Here is a 13,687-nt window from a genome sequence, read left to right as displayed (position 1 = left end):
TGCCACCATATTTGAACCTCTCCCACAGCCTGTAATTTTCAATATTATCTACCCTGGACTCTTCTACTCTTCTATGCTGAGAAGTCAAACTTAATTTATTTCATAATAGTAGACATATATTAAGTGATTTTACAAATCTAACTTCCCTTCATTTCACTCATCCATTTCCATTTTGAGAGAAACGTCACATGTAGAATGCTCTCAATAAAAGGTAATTTGAGAAAATAGACATTTAAAAAGCAGACACTTGTGCCAGTTACTTTCTAGGTGCACAGGAGGGACATGTAATGGGCTGGACCCTCACCCAGCTGTCTGCTCTTTCTCTCCTGCAGAGAAGTGAAGGGGGTCTGCTTCAGCACTGTTCCCCCAGCCCAAGAGGTGGAGGCGGAACCTTCTGGAAGATAGCTGTGCTTCATTGAGTTAGCCAGTGAGAAACTGAGTCGTGTCTGCAGAAGTGCAGCGCTGAACGTGGGGCCATGTTGTGAATCGCGTCCTCAGGTGTTAGCAGGGAAGGAATTGGGGCCCCAGGGTTAAAGAAAGATTGAAGCGGACGTTGCCTTGAAATAAAAATGATGATTGTGTTAGAGGGGTTAGAGTGTTATGCTTTCCCTTTTAGAAATTTTACTGAATGTTTTCTTGGATTAATATTTCCATAAAAAATGAAGTAAGAATAAAACTGGCTTATTGGAACCCACTATGTCTGTGTTTCAGAGAAATCATCATAATGCCTACTTTGGGTCGATGCCTTTGTGCATGTAGACAAAGCTCTTCTTATGCCACTGTCTGTCTTCTGAAGCACTCACCTTTGCCATCTTGACCATGTTCCCCTCCAGAACTGGTTACTTAATTTGCTGGGCCTATTGCAAAATGAAAAATATGGGACCTCCGGTTCAAATAGCATGCTCCATTTTTGCATCTGACTTCACTTATGAAGTACAGGTTCAAATATAAAATTATTAAGAATTTCAAGCTGGCAACAGCAAAGCATTAAACAGAGTGTGGGTTCCTTTCAATCTTGGACCCCTGTACCTGCACTGGTCACATGCTTGTTCTTGACCTTCATGGTCCATCATGACTTGCTTTCTCTCTTGTTTATGGCTCTGACCTGGGCTACATATCATGTAATTCTAGATCTTCCTTGATCATGTTTTGCAGCAACACGTTGATTACTTTTTACCCAGCTTCTTTGGGTGGCCATTCAAATGTTAATAGACATTTGGTCATGTCCAAAAAGTCCATAAGAACATTTGGTAGATGCCAAAAGGTTCTTGATATTTGGTCATATATGGTCCTGTCTAAAACATCCATGGAAACATCAAGTCCACACCAAAAGGTTATATTTGGTCCTGTTCAAAACGTTCAGGGAGACATTCAGTCTGTGCCAAAAGGTCCTTGATATTTGATTCTGTCCAAGACCATTTGGCATGAACCAAATATGCCCATGGGACATTTTAGATAGGATCAAATATCAAGGACTTTTTGGGGTGAACCAAATGTCTTTATGGACAAAATGTCTTATGGATGTTTTGGACAGGACCAAATGTCCTGCAAGGCTGTTGAAGTGTTTTAGACAGTCTCATGGGGCTCCCACCTAGCCAAGATATGCATGGGTAGCAGACTCACTGGCTTGTTTGTCCAGTGGAACCAAGGCTTTACGGTTAATGTAAATCCACATATGATATTTCAACATTTGAGACATCTTTTCAATGATTGATTTTTTTTTCTTTTCCTTCCCAGCCACTAATGCAACTCTTTTCTCTCTCTTCTTTACCATACCAGTTCTGACAAATATCTGCATGACCAACGAGAGTTTCAGTTTCTTTCTCTTTGTGCTTCTCACCCTCTGGGGAAGATGCTAATGGGCAGTGGGATGCAGAAGAGATAGGTAGTAGGGGAGAGAACAAGAAGAAGCCTGAATCTTGGATCATCACCAGTTGTCAAAAAATAAGTAAACCACTGAAGGACTGGTGCTCACAGTGTCCCCGTATCCAGAACAGGGCATGTCACACAGGAGTTAAGTCTCACAATTAATGACCATTTTCTTCCAAGCTTCTTTGGGGAAATAAAAACATGTTTTAAATTGTATTTATGTTCCTTTTTTTTAATTCGGGGGGAAATGTAATCATTTAAATGTGTGCTTGTGGTAACCCCTTAGGAAAGTCCTTCAAACTCTTGTCAAAATACCCATTACACAAGAGAGAGTACATTTTCCTTTCTGTCATCCCTGTGTTGTATTCGAACTTTGATCTATCATTTTCTTACATGAAGCTTTTACAACTTTCAGAATGCCTTGTAAATGATCCAAATAGATTTGCAGAAAGCAAATCGGCCATTCCTGTCAGTGTGGCATCAGGCAATCCCCATGAGGAAAATGCTCTTTAGCAGTTACTACTTTGATGACATCACCAGAAATTTGCCTCATTCACTTTCTAACATGTAATTTTGCTTTGAAAACACTGCACATTATAAAGAGTTATTGGTAAGGCCTTTGAACTACCACATCTCAAGTCATCTTACAAGTTAACTCTCCCAACACCGATCACTTCCTGCCAGCCTAAAGCTTGAGGGAACGCCTGCAGCATCTGACGATCCTGTGTATGTACAAGTTTTATCTCCTCAGTTCCATGTTTTCAAGTTGTGGCAGCCTCCCATCAGAACCCAGTCATCTGCAAAATTACGAAGTTTGAGGCAATAAGAGGGTAGTGAGGGGAACTCACAGTTTTGAGTCAGATGATCTATACCAAGCTTTGAGCCTTGGACAAGTTACTTAAAGTCTTCAGGTCTGTTTCCACCTTTCCCCTATAACTACACTAACTATACAAGAGCATATACCTAAAGGTGATTTGTAAACCTTTTAAAAATTAATTAAGTATAACAAATACAGTAAGGTGTAAAACCATGAGTGTGTTGCTTAGTGAACTTTACTAAGGAAACAAACCCACATTAACAACCACAGAAATTAGGAGATGGAACATGACCAGGACCCCAGGGGCAGCCTTCTTGCCCCACAGAGTTATTATGACCCCTCCTCCCAAAAACCTTGACTCTTCCTTCAATCATCATAGTTAGGCTTTGCTTGTTTATTCATCCCTGGTGCCTCATGCAATAGTTAAAACTTTGTCATAGCCACATAGTATTAAACTGTGTGATTTTATAACAATTAATATACCATGGAAGGATATTTGCATTGTTTCTATTTTGGAGCTATTATGAATGATGTTTCTAAGAATGTTCTTGTGCCTATCTTTTGATGTGTATGTGTGTGTATTTCTTTTGGGCATAAATTTCTAAAAGTGAAATTCTCAGTCAAAGGGTACGTATATGTTGAGTTTTTGGTGATACTACCCAAAAGTTTTCTAAACTAATTGCACAAATTCACAGTTCTGCCAGCAGTGTTGAGAGCAGTTCTACATCCTCCCCTTCGCTTAGCCTTGTCTTTATGTTTGTTTGTTTCTCCTTTCTTTTTCTTTTTTTAAAATTCAGTCTTTCAAATAGTGGTGTCTAGTCATGGTTTCAAGGAGCAGTTTTTAATGATTGTGATATTGAACAGATTTTTGCTCACATTAAGACTTTTGTCCATTTTTTCAAAATTGTATTTTTTGTATTGATGTGAAGGAAGGAGTAGACAAACGTTTTTCCATTCCTCTCACAAAGTACAACTAATATCAACATAAGTAGAAGGAAAAATTATAAAAATAAGATCAGAATTCAATGAAATAGAAAGTAGACCAAAATGGAAAAAAGAATCAAAATTGACATTTTTGTGGATATTAATAAAATTAATACATTCTCAAAAAGACTGTTGAAGACACACACAAAAAACCCCCACAAATTTCCAAAACTGACATGAAGAGACCCTGTGGGACTGCACAGGTCACAAGCCTGTTCTTTTTTTTTTTTTTTTTAAAGATTTATTTATTGATTGATTGATTGATTGCTATGTTGGGTCTTTGTTTCTGTGCTAGGGCTTTCTCTAGTTGCGGCAAGCGGGGGTCACTCTTCATCGCGGTGCGCGGGCCTCTCACTATCGCGGCCTCTCTTGTTGCGGAGCACAGGCTCCAGACGCGCAGGCTCAGTAGTTGCGGCTCACGGGCCCAGTTGCTCCGTGGCATGTGGGATCCTCCCAGACCAGGGCTCGAACCCGTGTCCCCTGCATTAGCAGGCAGATTCTCAACCACTGCGCCACCAGGGAAGCCCCACAAGCCTGTTCTTGACCTCCATGGTCCATGGTGAATTGTTTTCTCTCCAGTTTATGGCTCTGCCCTTACGTCTCTAACCTGAGGCTACCTATTATGCGTTTTTGATCTTCCTTGACTATGTGTTGCAGTGACATGCTGACCACATTTTATCCAACTTTTTTGGCTAACCCAAAGAAGCCTAACCCAAAGAAGCTTAACAGTCTTTAACAATATCAGAAGGGAATACAGAGCCTACAGATATTAAAATAAATAAAAATATTGTAGGAGAATAAATAACAACTTTTTTATTAATACATTTTCCTAAAAATTTTTACTACTTAAATAGTAGTAAACTTACTACTTAAATAAAATTTACCTCTCTTTTCATTTTAACTGAGGGATAGTATTTTTTACAATGAGATTATTGTACACTTTATTAGTTCATCATTATTTTTACAATGATAACCAATCACTGGCATACCTCATTTTATTGTGCTTCACTGATATTGAATTATTTACAGATTGAAGGTTTGTGGAGACCCTGCATCAAGCATGTGTAGAGGAGCCATTTTTCCAACAGCATTTGCTCACTTTGTGTTTCTGTTTCACAGTTGGATAATTCTTACAATATTTCAAACCCTCCACCAGCAAAGATAATGATTTGCTGAAGTCTAAGATGATGGTTAGCATTTTTAGCAATAAAGCATTTTAAAATTAAGGTTTATTTATTGTTTTTTTTAGATATTATGCTATTGCATACTTATTGACTACCATATAGTGTAAACATAACTTTTATATGCACTGGGAAATCAAAACATTTCTGTGCTTGCCTTATTGTGATATTTGTTTTATTTCAGTGGTTTGGAACCCAGCCTGCAATATCTCTGAGGTATGCCTGTAGACTATCTCTAGCATTTTCTATTGCAAACCAGTGTAATGATGATGTTTATACGTGAATTTGCAAGAATTTCTCTGGGGTACTCATCTAGAAGTGAACTGTCTTAGTTAAAGGGTATGTTACCCAATGTGACTGAACAATTTACACTCACATGAGCAGTGTGTAAGAAGTCCCTTCCTACATTCTCATCATCATTTGGAGTTGCACTTTTTAAAAATCTGATGGCTGTGATATTTATGATGTTTTATTTTGCTAACAAAAGATTAAATGACTTTTCATATTATTAGCAATTTAGATTTCTTTTCCTGAAAATTATTTTTTTCCCATTGAGTTACTCACTTTTTTAGTAATGCATTTTGGCAATATCTTGAATATCCAATGGACATCAATCATATATTGGTTATATGAATGGCAAATACCTTCTGCCATTCTCTGGCCTTAAAAAAAAGCTGCAGTGTCTTTTGTCATACAGAATTTCCATTTTAAGATAATGTTATCAATATTTTTCATTATAAGTTACGTTCGTTGTGTTTTATTTAAGATGGTCTTCGTTGTCAATTCGAAGGTCATCATGTTAATTTATATTTTCTCTAGGTGATTTAAAGCTTAGTGGTTTTTCAGGTTTTAGTCACCTGAAGTATATTTATTTTGTACAGTTTTGGGTGGAGATATAATTTTTCCCTATATAAAGAGCAAATTTTTTCAGCACCAATTATCGGATATTTATTTCCCTTTGTGATTTGTTTTTTTAAAATTTATTTTATTTATTATTTTTGGCTGCGTTGGGTCTTTGTTGCTGTGCGCGGGCCTCCTCTAGTTGTGGCAAGCAGGGTCTACTCTTTGCTGCGGTGTGCGGTCTTCTCACTGCGGTGGCTTCTCTTGTTGCGGAGCACGGGCTCTAGGCACGTGGGCTCAGTAGTTGTGGCCCATGGGCTTAGTTGCTCCATGGCATGTGGGATCTCCCCGGACCACAGCTCAAACCCGTGTCCCCTGCATTGGCAGGTGGATTCTTTTTTTTTTTTTTTTTTTTTCACACACACTGTATTTTATTTTTACAAGAGATAAATAGACTGACACCAAGCATTGTACATGGATGACCACAACAAAAGCAACAATGATTGCAATTACCAAACATGAAACACACTCATACTATGTCATAATATTGACAGGTGGATTCTTAACCACTGCGGCAGGTGGCAGGTGGCAGGTGGATTCTTAACCACTGCGCCACCAGGGAAGCCCCTCCCTTTGTGATTTGAATGCTACTTCTCATTTGACAAGTTTCTATACAGGTGTCAATCTGTCTCTGGATTCCATACATTGTAACATGAATCTATTTTTTTTTTTATGGTACTGAACTAGTACCACTGAACTAGTACCACACTGTTTTATAATAAGTCAATTATTTTTTAGAGTGAGTCCTCCCACTTTATTTTCTTTCAAATATAAGTGGCTATTCCTAGCTACTTATTCTGTGTTATGAGTTCAGGGATTAGATTAATAGGTTATATGAAAAAATGCAATCATTTGGGAATTTAAAAAATAATAGCTTTATTGACATATAATCTACATATCATAAAATTCACTTTTTTAATATACACCATTTAGTTTTCTTTTAGCATATTCAGAGTTGTACAACCATTGCTACTATTTAATTTTAAACTACTTCCATCACCCTCAAAAGAATTTTAAACTATTTCCATCACCCTCCATGACCCCTTAGCAGTCATCCCCCATTCCACTCACCCTTTTAACTCTGACAACTACTTATTTACTTTCTGCCTCTCTGTATTTGCCTCCCTGTATTTATTGACATTTCATATAACGGAATCACACAATACAGGCTCTTTTGTGCCTGGCTTCTTTCACTTAATATTTTCCAGGTTCATGCATGTTATAGGGTATAGCAGTACTTCATTACTTTTCATGGCAAAATAATATTCTGTTATATAGATATACCATATTTTGTTTATTTATGTAGCAGTTGATGGGCATTTGGGTGTTTTGACTTTTAGGTGATTTTGAATAATACTGCTTTGAAATCTGTATAGAAGTTTTTGTGTGAATATGTTTTCAATTCCCTTAGGTGTACAGCCAGAAGTGGAATTGCTGGGTCATATTGTGTCTCTAGAGTTAAATTTTGAGGATATCAACCTGGGTCACCTTTGAGGTTGTCTCCTTTAATTGTCTTTTCTCTTGAGAGTGGATCACATTGTCCACATTCACTGTATGCCAAGCACTTTGGGATTATAATCTAAGGTATTTGCTGCCCATAAAGTAAACATGCAGAATACATACTGTGTATTTGAATGCTATGCTGTAGAACAACAACATGTTGGCATATTGGGTAGAGGTCAGATTTTCTTACACTTCTCTGAAGAGTATTGGTTATTTTTCAAGCAGGATTTAGCTCAGTTGGACTCGAGCAGGTTTCACTTGATTGGACTCAAATAGCAAAATCTAGCTCTTAAATGGCAGCTCAGATCTCATTTCAGATCCTTTTCCTTTATCTGGATTCTGTTCCATATATGCATGGGTCAGGAATTAGCAAGACATTTAGGGAGTATTTATATGCAAAATTTCATTTCAAATTTATCTTTCATCTTCTGTTTCCTTAAAATAAAGAATTGAAAAATATGTAAATTATTTTAATACTAGGATACAAATATGTATGACTTTTTTTTTAGGTTTCTTATTAAAGCCAGTAAATATTGATAATGGCCATCCTGAATTGCAGCAGAAAGTAGTTGGCTTTAAGTTATAATGCCTTTGATTTGATTTTTTATTTCTTAGCAACAAAAGGAATGAACTCTTTCATTACTATAATTAGTATTTCTATAATTAGTATGCTTTTTGTCTTTTGAATTGTTCTGGTATTCTTGGACTAAACCTCACTTTCGTACACACATATTGACATATATATATGTAGATTCATGTGCATTTAATGTATGTTTTATGTAGTGTATGTGTGTAAATGGTACATGCAGTTTACATGTGTATATGTAGTCATATGCATAGATAAAAGTGAGTTCATATATACATCTACATATCTATGTAAATGTGTACATGTGTATTATATATGTTCATGTATATTATACATATTATATATACGTATGATATTATATATATTGTATATACACATTTTTATACATAATGACTGCAGAATAATATTTTTGACATTTTATTTGGGCTTTTACTTGGATGTTCATAAGTGACATACATCGGTAGTTTTCTTTGCGTTCTTCTTTTCAGATTTTGGTCTTAACCTTATGCTGGTGTGGCAGAAAGAATCTAAAAAATGTCCTTCTCTGTAGCTTGAACAACTTAAACACATGGGGATTACATAGTCCTCAAAAACGTTAAAATAATTAGCCTGTGAAACACCTTTTAGCATTGTTATGGTTGTGTGATTGTGTGTGTGTATGTGTGTGTATGTATGGGTTGGGGGAGACTGTCCAGTACTCTTTAAAGAAAATTTTTTGTGTGGCATTAATATGTTTGGGTTTATAAGATCTTTTCTGGAATGGGTTTCAGTCATTTATATTTTCTTAGAAATTCATCTTTTGGAGGGATCACAAATTTATGTACACAGAGTTTAGTGACACAAGTTGGCAACAATTACCAATATTGAATATGTGTTTTCCCTTTAACCGAGCAATTTCATTTGGTTTAGAACAATCTACAGGTAAAGGTGGACAAAGAGGGAATTTGGCAAAGAATGCATCTTTCATGATTTTGTTTCTATAAATGTAATACCTCATGATTTCAAATATATTTCCCAAATATGAATGTATACATTGTTCATGGAAAAAGATGCTATTTTATAATTTGGTTCAAATGATACATACTGATTTCATGATAGTGACTGCCTCAGAGAAGAGTGAAAGGAAAAAAAAAAGAACAAGGAGCTAAGAAAACTGATTATATCTGTGATACTTTATTTTATTCTTTAAACGTGCTTAGAAATAAATACAAATAACAATGTGAAAAATTTGTCAATTCAGAATAATAGATATGTAGTAGATTCTTAACTTATTCCACTTACTAGTCTGTACTTCCAAATTTTTTCTCAAAAAAAAGCAAACAAAATAAATAAAAAAGAAAGAAGAATATAAGTCCCTCTGCATCTCATGACCTCCACACTTTCCCGCTGCCCGGGAAACATCACTGATTGCAGCTCGCCATGCAGACCTTTCTCCATATATGTAGAAATGTGCATTTCAACTCTTCCAGAAATAATGAATTATGGGAAACACTAGTTTTTGTCTTCAATTTGCACTTTAATATAATTTGGAAATATTTTGCCTTTTGTTAGTTCTTCTCCTGTTTACCTTCATACAAAAATTTTTTCCCATAAACCTGCCCTCTCTTGGTTTTCCACTATGAATGTAGGAAAATAGGAAACAGAAATTCTCCTCTTCCTCCCTACTTCCTGATATTTGTTACAAAACATTTTCCATGCTTCATCGTAGTTACACAGTCATTTTTCTTCCTAAAGAAAAAACTTAATTTCTCCTAAGTTTTATAATCTCATGTATATTTTAGGTAACGATAATTGTCTCAATTATTTCACCATAGTTTTATGTTTGAATAGTTTAGTCCTCACTGCCAGTCTTTTCATATCAAGCCTTTCTATTTTGTGAGTTTGATGTTTTCTTTTTTCATTCGGTAAATTGCTTGTTTTCTTCAGTGAGCTTTTTCAAGAAGGCTTTAGTCTCTGTATCCTGGTATTTTTCAGAATGCCTGTTGATTTTCTTTGTACCTGGATGACTCAGAGGTTGTCTATAATATTTCTGGATCATACAGTTTCCCACTGTTTATGCCTCTGTTGACATTCCTGCATTGTCTTCTAATAATGCTGTGTAGATGTCTGAATGCAATGTGATTCTTTTCCTCTTATAGGATTATTTCTTGTCCTCAAATGTTCAGGAACTTTGCCAAGATCCAAACAATAGCTAGTAATTATAAAGAATATGCTCTGTACCTAAGTACATTACATATTAACTCCTATAATTCTCACTCACAGCAAATCATGAAGCTGGTGTTTTTAATATTCCCATTTTACAGACTAGACATCAATTTGAGAAACCTGCCCAAAGTCATATAGCTACTCATGGATGGAACCAGGATTCATGTCAGCCAGTTTCTTATTGGCATGGCTGGTTCTCATATTTGAAGATTAAGCAATTTTTTCTTTTCAGGGATATTTCTCATATTTGTATATTAAGCGACTTTTTCTTTTCAGGGATATTTCTCTCTACCTCTGAGTGTTCTTTTTTTGTTCTATTATTTCAAGGACACAGATGTCCACATGTAGCTTCTTTGATGTGATGTGTAACTTCCATATCTACTATTGTCACTGTAATCGTTGGCCTGCTGTGTTGTCCAATGACCATCTTTGTGATGATCTCAATTCTCTCATCCACATCACAGATTTGATTTCCAGTTCGAATTCATTCTCTTCCCCATCCTCTGAATTATGTTTATTAATTCTACAGTGATGTGTTTTGTTACTCAACTTCATTTCCCTGCTTTTGCAACTTATCAATAATTTGATGATCTTATATTTTAGATTTTAATTTTTCTTTACATCAATCAGTTCATCTCCATATTAGTTTTTTTAATAAGTTCTTTTGAAATGTTTTATACAAATACTTATTCTATTACTTGGGGTGTATCCTCTTCCAGAAGGTATTCTGTTTTTATTTCAAATGCTACCATTTCTTACTTTGTTTTCTTTTGTGATTTTTAATAGCAGCATGAGATTTGTTTTTCATTTTACTCATGTTTTGTATTGGCTACACTATCTGGATACTTTCTTTGTTCAAATATAGTCAATGCCAAATCTTCCTGATAACTTGCCTGAATTAGTGGAAGCGTACTTGCGTCTTCTCCTGGAGGTTCCCTTTGTGAACTGGTTGTTACTGGTGTTTATTTTCTTAAGGAGCCTCAGATGCAGTTGTGACTGTTTTGACTGATGGATGCATTCTTACAATTTCACATAATTGTATTATTATAGTAGGGTTTCTGCTATGTCCAGGGTGTATCCTTCTTATGTGGGCAGTGAAGTTTATGTTTATGTTGGATTGTTCTCCGCATACAGACATAGCCTGACAGACAGCACAGCTCTATCCCACTCTTGCCCTGGGCTCTCCTCAGCTGGGGTCCCTCTTCCTCCCCAGTCAGAGGAGGGGAACATGAGGGACATTTATTGTCTGAACACGGTGCTATAGGGGAAAAGACCATGTAGAACTCCTTTTTCTACTTCCTTCTGCACTATTTCCTTTCTCAAGGGACAACCAAATCCCATCATGTTTCGTCTTATTTTATTGTTGTTTATAGTGGAAATAGCTGTGATCAATCTGTTTCCATGCCTGATAAGAAATAACAGTTTTTCCCTTCTTTGGAAAATTTCCTGTCTTGAGAAAGGGCTTTTAATTTGGAGGAGACATTAACAAAGTCACTCAGGACGGCTTTCCAAATTGGCAGATACAAAGAAAATTTTGCAGCATTTTGCCTATAGGTGTCATCTAACACCCTATATCACTTCTTGAGGAATAAGAAAGTATTTGCATTTCATTTTCTAGATCCCTCTGTCATTCTGTTTCAAGATTATCTTCTTCAAAATGAGTAACAATAAACTCTTCTCAATCTGTTTTTGTACACTCTTGGAGAACTGATTTTTTTCAATCTTTTTTTTCTCCTTTCTGTTTATCGTGTTAAGTGTTGGGTTGGGAGGTTTGCAATCCTCCTGCTTTGAATCGTGCTATTTTCCCCAAATCCCGCATCAGCTTTCATCCTGCCTTCCAAGTCATCTTACCTACATTTGATTTCCATATTTGCATATGAAATATTCAAATATCTCCCTTTAATATGGTTTACTGTCACTAACAATTTATGACCTGTTTTGTTTCCTTTTGTTTTGTTTCACAACCTCTCTTCTCTGGACAGCCATCTTTCTTCCTTATTTGTTAAATGTTTACTTGATTATGATGTTTTCCAGCCTAATATTCCCACTTTAAAATGTTATAATCTACCTCAGTGCCCCGTATCTATTGCTACGTACAAATTAGCCCACACTTAGTGATTTTAAAGTAACATGTTTCTCACAGCTCAGCTGGATGACTGATGGTTCTCCCTTGAGGCCCCTCACTTAGTTGTAGTCAGACAGAGGATGAGACCAAAATCATCTGAAGATTTCTTTGCCCATTCAAGTCCAGCTGGGCTGGGAAAAGGTGAACATCCAAGAGTTATAACAGCTGGAGCTCCCTGGGCATCTATCTCTAACCCTAAGTGGTTCTGCCATGGAGTTTCTCCAGCACCGTGGCTTTGAGGGCCAGGCAGTGACAAAGTCCTGCCCAATTTCAAGAGGACAGTACATAGACTCCACTTCTTAATTGGGGCATTGCAAAGCTCTTGAAGAGCGTATTGGACTGTACCTACTAGTATGGCTATTTTCAGAAAAAACATCAACAATCTGTCAGCCCTCCTTCTGGCCGCAACAGTTCACTTTCCTTCCACATGAAAAATATACCAACCCTTACCCACAAGACCCTCCAAAGCCTTATTCCACAATGGCATCAGGCTCAGGCTTTAGATCCAGAATCTCATTATCTAAATTAATTCTAGATGTGATGATACACCTAGGGTGCAGTTTCTCAATCATACTCCTTGAAAATGGTTCTTCTCAATCTGAGGATTTGTGATGGGGAGAGAAAGGTCTTCTGCCCCACCATCCTCCTTATGGCCAACATAGAAAAGTGCATCAAGCATAGGATTACCACTATAGACATTCCCACTTGAAGGAGGTATACTGGGGTGCACACAGAAGTTCCTGGTCCATAGCACTCCTGAAATCAAGCCTGGTTCATGTTGTCAGTTCTTGATTAGAGCTCAACTCTAATGCCTGGAGATGATTCTTTGCTCTGGGACATAGAGAGGGGACATGTCTATGGGACATAGCTCTGCCTTCTGAATTATTCTTCCTTTTTCTTAAAACGTAGCACATGTTCACAACTTCATAGTTTTGTCAGCCTGCTTCCCACCTGTAGAAATAATGGGTCCAGTGCTCTCTTTTTATTTCTTAGTATCCTTATCCCTTTCAGTGTAAGCTAATACAATTCCTTTAACAACTTTCTGAGTTTCTGATTCATCAATTTATAATTTGCCCTATTAGATAACGGACACACTCACAACTTTCTTCCAGGTAAGCCTGCTGTACTGTGGACTCTCTGGGGGATTGCTGTGTGACAATGAGCTTAAGATTTTCAGAAGACCCGTTGTTGAAAGGATAGAATCAGCAAGCCATGTCCTTATGATTTTTAGAAAGATTTTTGTCTATTTGAAAGGGTCTATTAGACAACATCTTAAATAGCTCTATGTTTTTAACAAAGTGCTTTACTCTCACACCTTTGGCTTCTCCTTTACATCATATGTTCATGAAATTATACTGATTTTGTCTTCTGTCTAGAAGAATTTCAGCACTGTTTACCCACTGGTAGGGCTGGGAATGAGAAACAGTTTTATTTCCAAACTAGCAAGTCTTAGGCTCTTTTATATTTATATTCTTTAGATTATTTATCTCCTTTTACATTTTACCATTTGCCTTAAG

This window comes from Eubalaena glacialis, chromosome 14 (genome assembly GCF_028564815.1).
Source record: "Eubalaena glacialis isolate mEubGla1 chromosome 14, mEubGla1.1.hap2.+ XY, whole genome shotgun sequence".
Lineage (NCBI taxonomy): Eukaryota > Metazoa > Chordata > Mammalia > Artiodactyla > Balaenidae > Eubalaena > Eubalaena glacialis.
This window is presented reverse-complemented; position numbering follows the sequence as displayed.